This window comes from Puntigrus tetrazona, chromosome 5 (genome assembly GCF_018831695.1).
Source record: "Puntigrus tetrazona isolate hp1 chromosome 5, ASM1883169v1, whole genome shotgun sequence".
NCBI classification, from domain to species: Eukaryota; Metazoa; Chordata; class Actinopteri; order Cypriniformes; family Cyprinidae; genus Puntigrus; species Puntigrus tetrazona.
Window position 1 is genome coordinate 25,848,468 of NC_056703.1, and position 16,606 is coordinate 25,865,073.

The window sequence follows — 16,606 nt, forward strand, 5'->3', positions numbered from 1 at the left end:
CCCTAAATACAATTCTGTGGTTTAATTTAGTAGCACCGTGTCCGATTCGGGCAATACAGGGAGATAAAGGTTCCTTTATTTTCAGAATTGTAGTCTTTAAGGCTCTTATTACTTCAAAGCTTGTAATGCGACTCATCAGATCCTTTCCTGTTCATCAAAAATAAAGTGAAACCTTTTCAGTTATCTTTCAGTTAATCAACTTTGGCATCTGTCCACATGCCCTCTTGAGAAAGCAGACTTGTTTTGTTTTTGATTTCAAAGTAGGTCTTAGTGCTCCCTCTATGCTGTTAACATTTGAACAAACCAATGTTTTGCCTGTTTAAGAGCCGCCTTGAGGTTTCTGATCACTGTTTGGTCCTCTCATACCCGACCTTCAGGCCAAAGCTGAAATCAGCTACAGTCTTACCTGGAACTGTAAGCAGAACAGACCAGCAGAAGCAGAGTGGGATTTACAAACCTGTTTCTCTCACCGTTTGGACTGTCTTTGAGCTGCTGCCACGAAGCAGTAACCTCATATATCAGTTTCTGTGAGGACATATACGTTCCTACCAGGACTTATTTAACCTGCTTAGCGACAAACAATGGATCACTGCTAAACTCAGTAAACAAAAGAAATTATTCTGAAAGCTTCACCTCAGTTTTCTCTTCTGGTAGCACATCATCTGCGTGGAAGGTCTGAAAGACATGACCAATTACAAAGACACCATCCCCTAGCATTGTAGCAAATCAACGCTGGCGAGCGACCTGAGCGGTTTTACTGCGGAATGTAGAAGAAAGAAGCCATTCTCACCTCCTGTAATTTACACCACTGCCCTTCAATTTTAGCGAAGAGAACGTGTGACCGGTCAGCAACTCAGTCAGCAGGCGTCCAGGTGTTTTGACTCAAGCACAATGGCACACAGCAGAAGGTGGGCATTGGTGGTTCAGTGGTAGAATTCTGCGCCTGCCACGTAGGAGACCGGTTTGATTCGGCCAATGCAGGCAGAAGCAGTGGCTAACGCAACCTGATTTACCTGCTCTTAAGATTGAGCTGGAAATTAAGTGCTGCTCATAAAAATGTCATTCTATTGTTTTAATTTGCTTTTCAAGTGTCCGATTCGAGGCAATGCAGGAACACAAAGGGTTTCCTTTCCTTTATTTCAAGAATTTGTGAGTCTTTAAAACTCTTCTTAACGCTAAAGCTTGTCATGTGACTCATCAGATCCTTTCTGTTCATCAAAAGCCAAAGTGAAACCTTTTCAGTTTATCTTTCAGTTAATCAGCACCTGGCATCTGTCATATTGCCTCTTGAGAAAGCAAGACTTGTTTGTTTTGATTTCAAAATGAGTGCTTAGTGCTCCCTCTGTTACTACAATGCGTTTAGACAAAACTTAATGTTTTGCCTGTTTAAGAAACCGCCTTAGGAGTTTCTGATCACTGTTTTGGTCTATCTCATACAGACCTTCAGGCAAAAACTGAAATCAGCTACAGTCTTGCCTAAGACTGTAAGCAAAGAACAGACCAACGAAGCAAGTGGGATTTACAAACCTGTTTCTCTCTCTGCGTTTGGACCTGTCTTTGAAGCTGCTAACACAAGCTTAGTAGCCTCATATATCAGTTTCTGCTTGAGGACATATGCGTTCTAGGACTTATTTAACTCATAACAACATGACAAACAATGGTTCCTGCTAAACTCAGTAAACAAAGAGAGATTATTCTGAAAAGCCGCGCTCCAGTTTCTTCTAGTGGCACAGCCTCTCGTGGAAAGGTCTGAAGACATGACCAATTACAGACACCATCTAGCATTGTGGCAAATCAACAACTGGCAGATGACCTGAGCGAGTTTTACCGTTATGAGAAAGAAACCATTCTCTCCTGCGTCCCCACCCGCCTGCCCTTCAATTTAGCGAAGAGAACGTGTGACCGGTCAGCAGCTCAGTCAGCAAGATACTGTCTTTGAAGCTGCTGCCACCAGAAAGCGACCAACCTCATATATCAGTTTCTGTGAGGACATATCGCGTTCTACCAGGACTTGTTAACTTATAACAGCGACAAACAATGGTTTCTACTGAAACTCAGTAAACAAAGAGGAATTATTCTGAAAAGCTTGCGCTCGGTTCTCTTCTAGTGGCACAGCCTCTCGTGAAAGGTCTGAAAGACATGGCCAATTACAGACAACATCCCCCAGCATTGGCAAATCAACAACGGCAGACGACCTGAACGGAGGTTTTACTGCAGGTATGAAAGAAACCATTCTCACCTCCTGCAATCCCCACCTGCCCCTTCAATTTAGCGAAGAGCGTGTGACGGTCAGCAGCTCAGTCAGCAGACGTCCAGGTGTTTGACTCAGCACAATAGCTTTTAGCCAAGAGGCAGGCATTGGTGGACTCAGTGGTAGAATTCTGCATACCCGTGGGAACTTCGGGTTGATTCACGACCATGAGCCCAGCCAAACGATGCGTGGAGCGCAACCTGATTTAGCTGCTCTTAAGGTGAATTTAAAATTAAGTGCTGCTCATAAATACCTCTGAATGTAATTCTGGTTTTAATTTAGCACCGTGTCCGATTCGGGCAATGCAGGGAACAAAGGTTTCCTTTATTTCAAATTGTGAGTCTTTAAAACTCTTCTTAACGCTAAAGCATAATGTGACTCATCAGATCCTTTCTGTTCATCAAAAGCCAGTGAAACCTTCCAGTTTATCTTTCGTTTAATCAGCTTTGGCATCTGTCCATATTGCCTCTTCGAAGGCAGACCTTTTTGTTTTTGATTTCGAAATAGGTGCCAGTGCTCCTCTATTACTGTTAGCGTTTGAACAAAACTTAATGTTTTGCCCTGTTTAAAGAAACACTTGTAAGGAGTTTCCCAGTCACTGTTTGGTCTATCTCATGCGACCTTCAGGCAAAAGCTGAAATCAGCTACAGTCTTGCCTAAGACTGTAAACAAAAAAGACAGACCAACGAAGCAGAGTGCAGGATTTACAAGCCTGTTTCTCTCTCACCGTTTTGGACTGTCTTTGAAGCTACTACTGCCACAGAAGCGGCCAACCTCATATATCAGTTTCTGTGAGGACATGCGTTCCTACCAAGACTTATTTGTATAACAACGACAAACAATGGATCACTGCTAAACTCAGTAAACAAAGAGAATTATTCTGAAAAGCTTCACACTCAGTTCTCTTCCTGGTAGCACATCCTCTGCGTGGAAAGGTCTAAGACATGACCAATTACAAGACACCATCCCCTAGCATTGGCAAATCCAACAGCTGGCAGGCGACCTGGGCAGGTTTTGCTGCAGATGTGAAAAGAGCCGTTCTCACCTCCTGCCAATTTCCCCACCTGCCCTTCAATTTAGTAGAAGAACGTGCTGACCAGTCAGTAACTCAGTCAGCCCAAAGATACTGTCTTTGACTTTTGCTGCCACAGAAAGCGGTAACCTCATATATCAGTTTCTGTGGGACATATCTTCCTACCAGGACTTATTTAACATAACAACGACAAACAATGGTTCACTGCTAAACTCAGTAAACGAGGAATTATTCTGAAAAGCTTCGCCTCAGTTCTCTTCTAGTGCTTTTAGCCTCTGCGTAGAAATGTCTGAAAGACATGACCAGATTACAAGATTTTACCATCCCTAGCATTGTGGCAAATCAACAACTGGCAGACGACCTGAACGAGTTTTACTGCAGGTATGAAAAGAAACCATTCTCACCTCCTGCAATCCCCCACACCTGCCCTTCAATTTAGCGAAGAGAACGTGTGACCGGTCAGCAGCTCAGTCAGCAGACGTCCAGGTGTTTGACTCAAGCACAATGGCACACCCCAGCCAAGAGGCGGGCATTGGTGGTTCAGTGGTAGAATTCTCGCCTGCCACGTGGGAGACCGGGTTCGATTCCCGGCCAATGCAGGCAGAAGCAGTGGCTGACGAAAACGCAACCTGATTTACCTGCTCTTAAAATTGAACTGGAAATTAAGTGCTGCTCATAAAATACATAAAATGTCATTCTGTTGTTTTAATTTAGCACCTGTGTCCGATTCCCGGGCAATGCAGGGAACAAAAGGGTTTCCTTTCCTTTATTTCAGAATTGTGAGTCTTTAAAACTCTTCTTAACGCTAAAGCTTGTCATGTGACTCATCAGATCCTTTCTGTTCATCAAAAGCCAGTGAAACCTTTTCAGTTTATCTTTCAGTTAATCAACTTTGGCATCTGTCCATATTGCCCTCTTGAAGGCAAGACTTGTTTTGTTTTTGATTTCAAAATGAGTGCTTAGTGCTCCCTCTATTACTGTTAACGTTTGAACAAAACTTAATGTTTTGCCTGTTTAAAGAGCCGCCTTGGGAGTTTCTGATCACTGTTTGGTCTATCTCATACCGACCTTCAGGCAAAAGCTGAAATCAGCTACAGTCTTGCCTAAGACTGTAAACAAAGACAGACCAACGAAGCAGAGTGGGATTTACAAACCTGTTTCTCTCTCACCGTTTGGACTGTCTTTGAAGCTGCTGCCACAGAAAGCGGTAACCTCATATATCAGTTTCTGTGAGGACATATGCGTTCCTACCAGGACTTATTTAACTTATAACAACGACAAACAATGGTTCACTGCTAAACTCAGTAAACAAAGAGGAATTATTCTGAAAAGCTTCGCACTCAGTTTTCTTCTAGTGGCACAGCCTCTGCGTGGAAAAGTCTGAAAGACATGACCAATTACAAGACACCATCCCCCAGCATTGTGGCAAATCAACAACTGGCAGACGACCTGAAGCAGTTTTACTGCAGGTATGAAAAGAAACCATTCTCACCTCCTGCAATCCCCACACCTGCCCTTCAATTTAGCGAAGAGAGCGTGTGACCGGTCAGCAGCTCAGTCAGCAAAGATACTGTCTTTGAAGCTGCTGCCACAGAAGCGGTAACCTCATATATCAGTTTCTGTGAGGACATATGCGTTCCTACCAGGACTTATTTAACTTATAACAACGACAAACAATGGTTCACTGCTAAACTCAGTAAACAAAGAGGAATTATTCTGAAAAGCTTCGCACTCAGTTCTCTTCTAGTGGCACAGCCTCTGCGTGGAAAGGTCTGAAAGACATGACCAATTACAAGACACCATCCCTAGCATTGTGGCAAATCAACAACTGGCAGACGACCTGAACGAGTTACTGCTGCAGGTATGAAAAGAAACCATTCTCACCTCCTGCAATCCCCCCACCTGCCCTTCAATTTAGCGAAGAGCGTGTGACCGGTCAGCAGCTCAGTCAGCAGACGTCCAGGTGTTTGACTCTGCCACGTGTGTAACCTCATATATCAGTTTCTGTGAGTGGTCAGCCAGCGACAAACAATGGTTCAGTCAGCAGAATTATTGGTGTGTTCAGACTCTCAAGCACAATGGCACAGCCTCCCGTGGAAAGCCAAGAGGTGGGCATTGGTGGTTCATCCCCACACCTGGAAAGTGAGCGGTCTCAGTCAGCAGACGCCAGGTGTTTGACTCAAGCACAATGGCACACCCCAGCCAAGAGGCGGGCATTGGTGGTTCAGTGGTAGAATTTCGCCTGCCACGTGGAGACCGGGTTCGATTCGGCCAATGCAGGCAGAAGCAGTGGCTGGAAGAAAACGCAACCTGATTTACCTGCTCTTAAAATTGAACTGGAAATTAAGTGCTGCTCATAAAAATAAAATCATTCTGTTGTTTTAATTTAGCACCCGTGTCCGATTCCGGGCAATGCAGGGAACAAAAAGGTTTCCTTTCCTTTATTTCAGAATTGTGAGTCTTTAAAACTCTTCTTAACGCTAAAGCTTGTCATGTGACTCATCAGATCCTTTCTGTTCATCAAAAGCCAGTGAAACCTTTTCAGTTTATCTTTCAGTTAATCAACTTTGGCATCTGTCCATATTGCCTCTCTTGAAGGCAAGACTTGTTTTGTTTTTGATTTCAAAATGAGTGCTTAGTGCTCCCTCTATTACTGTTAACGTTTGAACAAAACTTAATGTTTTGCCTGTTTAAAGAGCCGCCTTGGGAGTTTCTGATCACTGTTTGGTCTATCTCATACCGACCTTCAGGCAAAAGCTGAAATCAGCTACAGTCTTGCCTAAGACTGTAAACAAAGACAGACCAACGAAGCAGAGTGGGATTTACAAACCTGTTTCTCTCTCACCGTTTGGACTGTCTTTGAAGCTGCTGCCACAGAAACGGTAACCTCATATATCAGTTTCTGTGAGGACATATGCGTTCCTACCAGGACTTATTTAACTTATAACAACGACAAACAATGGTTCACTGCTAAACTCAGTAAACAAAGAGGAATTATTCTGAAAAGCTTCACACTCAGTTTTCTTCTAGTGGCACAGCCTCTGCGTGGAAAAGTCTGAAAGACATGACCAATTACAAGACACCATCCCCTAGCATTGTGGCAAATCAACAACTGGCAGACGACCTGAACGAGTTTTACTGCAGATATGAAAAGAAACCATTCTCACCTCCTGTAATTCCCCACACCTGCCCTTCAATTTAGCGAAGAGAACGTGTGACCAGTCAGTAGCTCAGTCAGCAAAGATACTGTCTTTGAAGCTGCTGCCACAGAAACGGTAACCTCATATATCAGTTTCTGTGAGGACATATGCGTTCCTACCAGGACTTATTTAACTTATAACAACGACAAACAATGGTTCACTGCTAAACTCAGTAAACAAAGAGGAATTATTCTGAAAAGCTTCGCACTCAGTTCTCTTCTAGTGGCACAGCCTCTGCGTGGAAAGGTCTGAAAGACATGACCAATTACAAGACACCATCCCCTAGCATTGTGGCAAATCAACAACTGGCAGACGACCTGAACGAGTTTTACTGCAGGTATGAAAAGAAACCATTCTCACCTCCTGCAATCCCCCACACCTGCCCTTCAATTTAGCGAAGAGAACGTGTGACCGGTCAGCAGCTCAGTCAGCAGACGTCCAGGTGTTTGACTCAAGCACAATGGCACACCCCAGCCAAGAGGTGGGCATTGGTGGTTCAGTGGTAGAATTCTCGCCTGCCACGTGGGAGACCCGGGTTCGATTCCCGGCCAATGCAGGCAGAAGCAGTGGCGGAAGAAAACGCAACCTGATTTACCTGCTCTTAAAATTGAACTGGAAATTAAGTGCTGCTCATAAAATGTCATTCTGTTGTTTTAATTTAGCACCCGTGTCCGATTCCCGGGCAATGCAGGGAACAAAAGGGTTTCCTTTCCTTTATTTCAGAATTGTGAGTCTTTAAAACTCTTCTTAACGCTAAAGCTTGTCATGTGACTCATCAGATCCTTTCTGTTCATCAAAAGCCAGTGAAACCTTTTCAGTTTATCTTTCAGTTAATCAACTTTGGCATCTGTCCATATTGCCCTCTTGAAGGCAAGACTTGTTTTGTTTTTGATTTCAAAATGAGTGCTTAGTGCTCCCTCTATTACTGTTAACGTTTGAACAAAACTTAATGTTTTGCCTGTTTAAAGAGCCGCCTTGGGAGTTTCTGATCACTGTTTGGTCTATCTCATACCGACCTTCAGGCAAAAGCTGAAATCAGCTACAGTCTTGCCTAAGACTGTAAACAAAGACAGACCAACGAAGCAGAGTGGGATTTACAAACCTGTTTCTCTCTCACCGTTTGGACTGTCTTTGAAGCTGCTGCCACAGAAACGGTAACCTCATATATCAGTTTCTGTGAGGACATATGCGTTCCTACCAGGACTTATTTAACTTATAACAACGACAAACAATGGTTCACTGCTAAACTCAGTAAACAAAGAGGAATTATTCTGAAAAGCTTCACACTCAGTTTTCTTCTACTGGCACAGCCTCTGCGTGGAAAAGTCTGAAAGACATGACCAATTACAAGACACCATCCCCCAGCATTGTGGCAAATCAACAACTGGCAGACGACCTGAACGAGTTTTACTGCAGGTATGAAAAGAAACCATTCTCACCTCCTGCAATCCCCCACACCTGCCCTTCAATTTAGCAAGAGAGAGCGTGTGACCGGTCAGCAGCTCAGTCAGCAAAGATACTGTCTTTGAAGCTGCTGCCACAGAAACGGTAACCTCATATATCAGTTTCTGTGAGGACATATGCGTTCCTACCAGGACTTATTTAACTTATAACAACGACAAACAATGGTTCACTGCTAAACTCAGTAAACAAAGAGGAATTATTCTGAAAAGCTTCGCACTCAGTTCTCTTCTAGTGGCACAGCCTCTGCGTGGAAAGGTCTGAAAGACATGACCAATTACAAGACACCATCCCCTAGCATTGTGGCAAATCAACAACTGGCAGACGACCTGAGCAGAGTTTTACTGCAGGTATGAAAAGAAACCATTCTCACCTCCTGTAATCCCCACACCTGCCCTTCAATTTAGCGAAAGAGCGTGTGACCGGTCAGCAGCTCAGTCAGCAAAGATACTGTCTTTGAAGCTGCTGCCACAGAAACGGTAACCTCATATATCAGTTTCTGTGAGGACATATGCGTTCCTACCAGGACTTATTTAACTTATAACAACGACAAACAATGGTTCACTGCTAAACTCAGTAAACAAAGAGGAATTATTCTGAAAAGCTTCGCACTCAGTTCTCTTCTAGTGGCACAGCCTCTGCGGAAAGGTCTGAAAGACATGACCAATTACAAGACACCATCCCCTAGCATTGTGGCAAATCAACAACTGGCAGACGACCTGAACGAGTTTTACTGCAGGTATGAAAAGAAACCATTCTCACCTCCTGTAATCCCCACACCTGCCCTTCAATTTAGCGAAGAGAGCGTGTGACCGGTCAGCAGCTCAGTCAGCAGACGTCCAGGTGTTTGACTCAAGCACAATGGCACACCCCAGCCAAGAGGCGGGCATTGGTGGTTCAGTGGTAGAATTCTCGCCTGCCACGTGGGAGACCGGGTTCGATTCCCGGCCAATGCAGGCAGAAGCAGTGGCTGACGAAAACGCAACCTGATTTACCTGCTCTTAAAATTGAACTGGAAATTAAGTGCTGCTCATAAAATCATAAAATGTCATTCTGTTGTTTTAATTTAGCACCCGTGTCGATTCCCGGGCAATGCAGGGAACAAAAGGGTTTCCTTTCCTTTATTTCAGAATTGTGAGTCTTTAAAACTCTTCTTAACGCTAAAGCTTGTCATGTGACTCATCAGATCCTTTCTGTTCATCAAAAGCCAGTGAAACCTTTTCAGTTTATCTTTCAGTTAATCAACTTTGGCATCTGTCCATATTGCCCTCTTCGAAGGCAAGACTTGTTTTGTTTTTGATTTCAAAATGAGTGCTTAGTGCTCCCTCTATTACTGTTAACGTTTGAACAAAACTTAATGTTTTGCCTGTTTAAAGAGCCGCCTTGGGAGTTTCTGATCACTGTTTGGTCTATCTCATACCGACCTTCAGGCAAAAGCTGAAATCAGCTACAGTCTTGCCTAAGACTGTAAACAAAGACAGACCAACGAAGCAGAGTGGGATTTACAAACCTGTTTCTCTCTCACCGTTTGGACTGTCTTTGAAGCTGCTGCCACAGAAGCGGTAACCTCATATATCAGTTTCAGTTTCTGTAGGACATATGCGTTCCTACCAGGACTTATTTAACTTATAACAACGACAAACAATGGTTCACTGCTAAACTCAGTAAACAAAGAGGAATTATTCTGAAAAGCTTCACACTCAGTTTCTCTTCTAGTGGCACAGCCTCTGCGTGGAAAAGTCTGAAAGACATGACCAATTACAAGACACCATCCCCAGCATTGTGGCAAATCAACAACTGGCAGACGACCTGAACGAGTTTTACTGCAGGTATGAAAAGAAACCATTCTCACCTCCTGTAAATCCCCACACCTGCCCTTCAATTTAGCGAAGAGAGCGTGTGACCGGTCAGCAGCTCAGTCAGCAAAGATACTGTCTTTGAAGCTGCTGCCACAGAAGCGGTAACCTCATATATCAGTTTCTGTGAGGACATATGCGTTCCTACCAGGACTTATTTAACTTATAACAACGACAAACAATGGTTCACTGCTAAACTCAGTAAACAAAGAGGAATTATTCTGAAAAGCTTCGCACTCAGTTCTCTTCTAGTGGCACAGCCTCTGCGTGGAAAGGTCTGAAAGACATGACCAATTACAAGACACCATCCCCTAGCATTGTGGCAAATCAACAACTGGCAGACGACCTGAACGAGTTTTACTGCAGGTATGAAAAGAAACCATTCTCACCTCCTGCAATCCCCACACCTGCCCTTCAATTTAGCGAAGAGAGCGTGTGACCGGTCAGCAGCTCAGTCAGCAGACGTCCAGGTGTTTGACTCAAGCACAATGGCACACCCCAGCCAAGAGGCGGGCATTGGTGGTTCAGTGGTAGAATTCTCGCCTGCCACGTGGGAGACCGGGTTCGATTCCCGGCCAATGCAGGCAGAAGCAGTGGCTGGCGAAAACGCAACCTGATTTACCTGCTCTTAAAATTGAACTGGAAATTAAGTGCTGCTCATAAAATACATAAAATGTCATTCTGTTGTTTTAATTTAGCACCCGTGTCCGATTCCCGGGCAATGCAGGGAACAAAAGGGTTTTATTTCAGAATTGTGAGTCTTTAAAACTCTTCTTAACGCTAAAGCTTGTCATGTGACTCATCAGATCCTTTCTGTTCATCAAAAGCCAGTGAAACCTTTTCAGTTTATCTTTCAGTTAATCAACTTTGGCATCTGTCCATATTGCCCTCTTGAAGGCAAGACTTGTTTTGTTTTTGATTTCAAAATGAGTGCTTAGTGCTCCCTCTATTACTGTTAACGTTTGAACAAAACTTAATGTTTTGCCTGTTTAAAGAGCCGCCTTGGGAGTTTCTGATCACTGTTTGGTCTATCTCATACCGACCTTCAGGCAAAAGCTGAAATCAGCTACAGTCTTGCCTAAGACTGTAAACAAAGACAGACCAACGAAGCAGAGTGGGATTTACAAACCTGTTTCTCTCTCACCGTTTGGACTGTCTTTGAAGCTGCTGCCACAGAAAGCGGTAACCTCATATATCAGTTTCTGTGAGGACATATGCGTTCCTACCAGGACTTATTTAACTTATAACAACGACAAACAATGGTTCACTGCTAAACTCAGTAAACAAAGAGGAATTATTCTGAAAAGCTTCGCACTCAGTTTTCTTCTAGTGGCACAGCCTCTGCGTGGAAAAGTCTGAAAGACATGACCAATTACAAGACACCATCCCCCAGCATTGTGGCAAATCAACAACTGGCAGACGACCTGAGCGAGTTTTACTGCAGGTATGAAAAGAAACCATTCTCACCTCCTGCAATCCCCACACCTGCCCTTCAATTTAGCGAAGAGAACGTGTGACCGGTCAGCAGCTCAGTCAGCAAAGATACTGTCTTTGAAGCTGCTGCCACAGAAACGGTAACCTCATATATCAGTTTCTGTGAGGACATATGCGTTCCTACCAGGACTTATTTAACTTATAACAACGACAAACAATGGTTCACTGCTAAACTCAGTAAACAAAGAGGAATTATTCTGAAAAGCTTCGCACTCAGTTCTCTTCTAGTGGCACAGCCTCTGCGTGAAAGGTCTGAAAGACATGACCAATTACAAGACACCATCCCCTAGCATTGTGGCAAATCAACAACTGGCAGACGACCTGAACGAGTTTTACTGCAGGTATGAAAAGAAACCATTCTCACCTCCTGCAATCCCCCACACCTGCCCTTCAATTTAGCGAAGAGAACGTGTGACCGGTCAGCAGCTCAGTCAGCAGACGTCCAGGTGTTTGACTCAAGCACAATGGCACACCCCAGCCAAGAGGCGGGCATTGGTGGTTCAGTGGTAGAATTCTCGCCTGCCACGTGGGAGACCGGGTTCGATTCCCGGCCAATGCAGGCAGAAGCAGTGGCTGGACGAAAACGCAACCTGATTTACCTGCTCTTAAAATTGAACTGGAAATTAAGTGCTGCTCATAAAATACATAAAATGTCATTCTGTTGTTTTAATTTAGCACCCGTGTCCGATTCCCGGGCAATGCAGGGAACAAAAGGGTTTCCTTTCCTTTATTTCAGAATTGTGAGTCTTTAAAACTCTTCTTAACGCTAAAGCTTGTCATGTGACTCATCAGATCCTTTCTGTTCATCAAAAGCCAGTGAAACCTTTTCAGTTTATCTTTCAGTTAATCAACTTTGGCATCTGTCCATATTGCCCCTCTTGAGAAGGCAAGACTTGTTTTGTTTTTGATTTCAAAATGAGTGCTTAGTGCTCCCTCTATTACTGTTAACGTTTGAACAAAACTTAATGTTTTGCCTGTTTAAAGAAGCCGCCTTGGGAGTTTCTGATCACTGTTTGGTCTATCTCATACCGACCTTCAGGCAAAAGCTGAAATCAGCTACAGTCTTGCCTAAGACTGTAAACAAAGACAGACCAACGAAGCAGAGTGGGATTTACAAACCTGTTTCTCTCTCACCGTTTGGACTGTCTTTGAAGCTGCTGCCACAGAAAGCGGTAACCTCATATATCAGTTTCTGTGAGGACATATGCGTTCCTACCAGGACTTATTTAACTTATAACAACGACAAACAATGGTTCACTGCTAAACTCAGTAAACAAAGAGGAATTATTCTGAAAAGCTTCACACTCAGTTTTCTTCTACTGGCACAGCCTCTGCGTGGAAAAGTCTGAAAGACATGACCAATTACAAGACACCATCCCCCAGCATTGTGGCAAATCAACAACTGGCAGACGACCTGAACGAGTTTTACTGCAGGTATGAAAAGAAACCATTCTCACCTCCTGCAATCCCCCACACCTGCCCTTCAATTTAGCAAAGAGAACGTGTGACCGGTCAGCAGCTCAGTCAGCAAAGATACTGTCTTTGAAGCTGCTGCCACAGAAACGGTAACCTCATATATCAGTTTCTGTGAGGACATATGCGTTCCTACCAGGACTTATTTAACTTATAACAACGACAAACAATGGTTCACTGCTAAACTCAGTAAACAAAGAGGAATTATTCTGAAAAGCTTCGCACTCAGTTCTCTTCTAGTGGCACAGCCTCTGCGTGGAAAGGTCTGAAAGACATGACCAATTACAAGACACCATCCCCTAGCATTGTGGCAAATCAACAACTGGCAGACGACCTGAACGAGTTTTACTGCAGGTATGAAAAGAAACCATTCTCACCTCCTGTAATCCCCCACACCTGCCCTTCAATTTAGCGAAGCGTGTGACCAGTCAGTAGCTCAGTCAGCAAAGATACTGTCTTTGAAGCTGCTGCCACAGAAACGGTAACCTCATATATCAGTTTCTGTGAGGACATATGCGTTCCTACCAGGACTTATTTAACTTATAACAACGACAAACAATGGTTCACTGCTAAACTCAGTAAACAAAGAGGAATTATTCTGAAAAGCTTCGCACTCAGTTCTCTTCTAGTGGCACAGCCTCTGCGTGGAAAGGTCTGAAAGACATGACCAATTACAAGACACCATCCCCTAGCATTGTGGCAAATCAACAACTGGCAGACGACCTGAACGAGTTTTACTGCAGGTATGAAAAGAAACCATTCTCACCTCCTGTAATCCCCCACACCTGCCCTTCAATTTAGCGAAGAGAGCGTGTGACCGGTCAGCAGCTCAGTCAGCAGACGTCCAGGTGTTTGACTCAAGCACAATGGCACACCCCAGCCAAGAGGCGGGCATTGGTGGTTCAGTGGTAGAATTCTCGCCTGCCACGTGGGAGACCGGGTTCGATTCCGGCCAATGCAGGCAGAAGCAGTGGCTGACGAAAACGCAACCTGATTTACCTGCTCTTAAAATTGAACTGGAAATTAAGTGCTGCTCATAAAAACATAAAATGTTCTGTTGTTTTAATTTAGCACCGTGTCCGATTCCCGGGCAATGCAGGGAACAAAGGGTTTCCTTTCCTTTATTTCAGAATTGTGAGTCTTTAAAACTCTTCTTAACGCTAAAGCTTGTCATGTGACTCATCAGATCCTTTCTGTTCATCAAAAGCCAGTGAAACCTTTTCAGTTTATCTTTCAGTTAATCAACTTTGGCATCTGTCCATATTGCCCTCTTCGAAGGCAAGACTTGTTTTGTTTTTGATTTCAAAATGAGTGCTTAGTGCTCCCTCTATTACTGTTAACGTTTGAACAAAACTTAATGTTTTGCCTGTTTAAAGACCGCCTTGGGAGTTTCTGATCACTGTTTGGTCTATCTCATACCGACCTTCAGGCAAAAGCTGAAATCAGCTACAGTCTTGCCTAAGACTGTAAACAAAGACAGACCAACGAAGCAGAGTGGGATTTACAAACCTGTTTCTCTCTCACCGTTTGGACTGTCTTTTGAAGCTGCTGCCACAGAAACGGTAACCTCATATATCAGTTTCTGTGAGGACATATGCGTTCCTACCAGGACTTATTTAACTTATAACAACGACAAACAATGGTTCACTGCTAAACTCAGTAAACAAAGAGGAATTATTCTGAAAAGCTTCGCACTCAGTTTTCTTCTAGTGGCACAGCCTCTGCGTGGAAAAGTCTGAAAGACATGACCAATTACAAGACACCATCCCCCAGCATTGTGGCAAATCAACAACTGGCAGACGACCTGAACGAGTTTTACTGCAGGTATGAAAAGAAACCATTCTCACCTCCTGCAATCCCCCACACCTGCCCTTCAATTTAGCGAAGAGAACGTGTGACCGGTCAGCAGCTCAGTCAGCAAAGATACTGTCTTTGAAGCTGCTGCCACAGAAACGGTAACCTCATATATCAGTTTCTGTGAGGACATATGCGTTCCTACCAGGACTTATTTAACTTATAACAACGACAAACAATGGTTCACTGCTAAACTCAGTAAACAAAGAGGAATTATTCTGAAAAGCTTCGCACTCAGTTCTCTTCTAGTGGCACAGCCTCTGCGTGGAAAGGTCTGAAAGACATGACCAATTACAAGACAACATCCCCCAGCATTGTGGCAAATCAACAACTGGCAGACGACCTGAACGAGTTTTACTGCAGGTATGAAAAGAAACCATTCTCACCTCCTGTAATCCCCACACCTGCCCTTCAATTTAGCGAAGAAGAGCGTTGACCGGTCAGCAGCTCAGTCAGCAGACGTCCAGGTGTTTGACTCAAGCACAATGGCACACCCCAGCCAAGAGGCGGGCATTGGTGGTTCAGTGGTAGAATTCTCGCCTGCCACGTGGGAGACCGGGTTCGATTCCCGGCCAATGCAGGCAGAAGCAGTGGCTGACGAAAACGCAACCTGATTTACCTGCTCTTAAAATTGAACTGGAAATTAAGTGCTGCTCATAAAATGTCATTCTGTTGTTTTAATTTAGCACCCGTGTCCGATTCCCGGGCAATGCAGGGAACAAAAGGGTTTCCTTTCCTTTATTTCAGAATTGTGAGTCTTTAAAACTCTTCTTAACGCTAAAGCTTGTCATGTGACTCATCAGATCCTTTCTGTTCATCAAAAGCCAGTGAAACCTTTTCAGTTTATCTTTCAGTTAATCAACTTTGGCATCTGTCCATATTGCCCTCTTCGAAGGCAAGACTTGTTTTGTTTTTGATTTCAAAATGAGTGCTTAGTGCTCCCTCTATTACTGTTAACGTTTGAACAAAACTTAATGTTTTGCCTGTTTAAAGAGCCGCCTTGGGAGTTTCTGATCACTGTTTGGTCTATCTCATACCGACCTTCAGGCAAAAGCTGAAATCAGCTACAGTCTTGCCTAAGACTGTAAACAAAGACAGACCAACGAAGCAGAGTGGGATTTACAAACCTGTTTCTCTCTCACCGTTTGGACTGTCTTTGAAGCTGCTGCCACAGAAAGCGGTAACCTCATATATCAGTTTCTGTGAGGACATATGCGTTCCTACCAGGACTTATTTAACTTATAACAACGACAAACAATGGTTCACTGCTAAACTCAGTAAACAAAGAGGAATTATTCTGAAAAGCTTCACACTCAGTTTTCTTCTACTGGCACAGCCTCTGCGTGGAAAAGTCTGAAAGACATGACCAATTACAAGACACCATCCCACAGCATTGTGGCAAATCAACAACTGGCAGACGACCTGAACGAGTTTTACTGCAGGTATGAAAAGAAACCATTCTCACCTCCTGCAATCCCCCCACACCTGCCCTTCAATTTAGCGAAGAGAGCGTGTGACCGGTCAGCAGCTCAGTCAGCAAAGATACTGTCTTTGAAGCTGCTGCCACAGAAACGGTAACCTCATATATCAGTTTCTGTGAGGACATATGCGTTCCTACCAGGACTTATTTAACTTATAACAACGACAAACAATGGTTCACTGCTAAACTCAGTAAACAAAGAGGAATTATTCTGAAAAGCTTCGCACTCAGTTCTCTTCTAGTGGCACAGCCTCTGCGTGGAAAGGTCTGAAAGACATGACCAATTACAAGACACCATCCCCTAGCATTGTGGCAAATCAACAACTGGCAGACGACCTGAACGAGTTTTACTGCAGGTATGAAAAGAAACCATTCTCACCTCCTGCAATCCCCACACCTGCCCTTCAATTTAGCGCGTCCAGGTGTTTGACTCAAGCACAATGGCACATTCTCGCCAGCCACGTGGGAGGCCGGGTTCGATCGGCCAATGCAGGCAGAAGCAGT

General features: G+C 44.1%; 6 non-coding genes across 6 annotated transcripts; all 6 read left to right on the top strand.

Annotated features, from left to right (window-relative positions):
• The first annotated feature begins 3,813 nt into the window (after nucleotides 1–3,813).
• On the top strand, nucleotides 3,814–3,883 carry trnag-gcc. The gene has a single exon. It is a non-coding gene; the product is annotated as a tRNA-Gly (tRNA).
• Nucleotides 3,884–6,969: 3,086 nt separating this feature from the next.
• On the top strand, nucleotides 6,970–7,040 carry trnag-gcc. The gene has a single exon. It is a non-coding gene; the product is annotated as a tRNA-Gly (tRNA).
• Nucleotides 7,041–8,831: 1,791 nt separating this feature from the next.
• On the top strand, nucleotides 8,832–8,901 carry trnag-gcc. The gene has a single exon. It is a non-coding gene; the product is annotated as a tRNA-Gly (tRNA).
• Nucleotides 8,902–10,314: 1,413 nt separating this feature from the next.
• trnag-gcc lies at nucleotides 10,315–10,384 on the top strand. The gene has a single exon. It is a non-coding gene; the product is annotated as a tRNA-Gly (tRNA).
• Nucleotides 10,385–11,784: 1,400 nt separating this feature from the next.
• On the top strand, nucleotides 11,785–11,854 carry trnag-gcc. The gene has a single exon. It is a non-coding gene; the product is annotated as a tRNA-Gly (tRNA).
• A 3,278-nt stretch (nucleotides 11,855–15,132) lies between these two features.
• Nucleotides 15,133–15,202, top strand: trnag-gcc. The gene has a single exon. It is a non-coding gene; the product is annotated as a tRNA-Gly (tRNA).
• The last annotated feature ends 1,404 nt before the right edge of the window (nucleotides 15,203–16,606 follow it).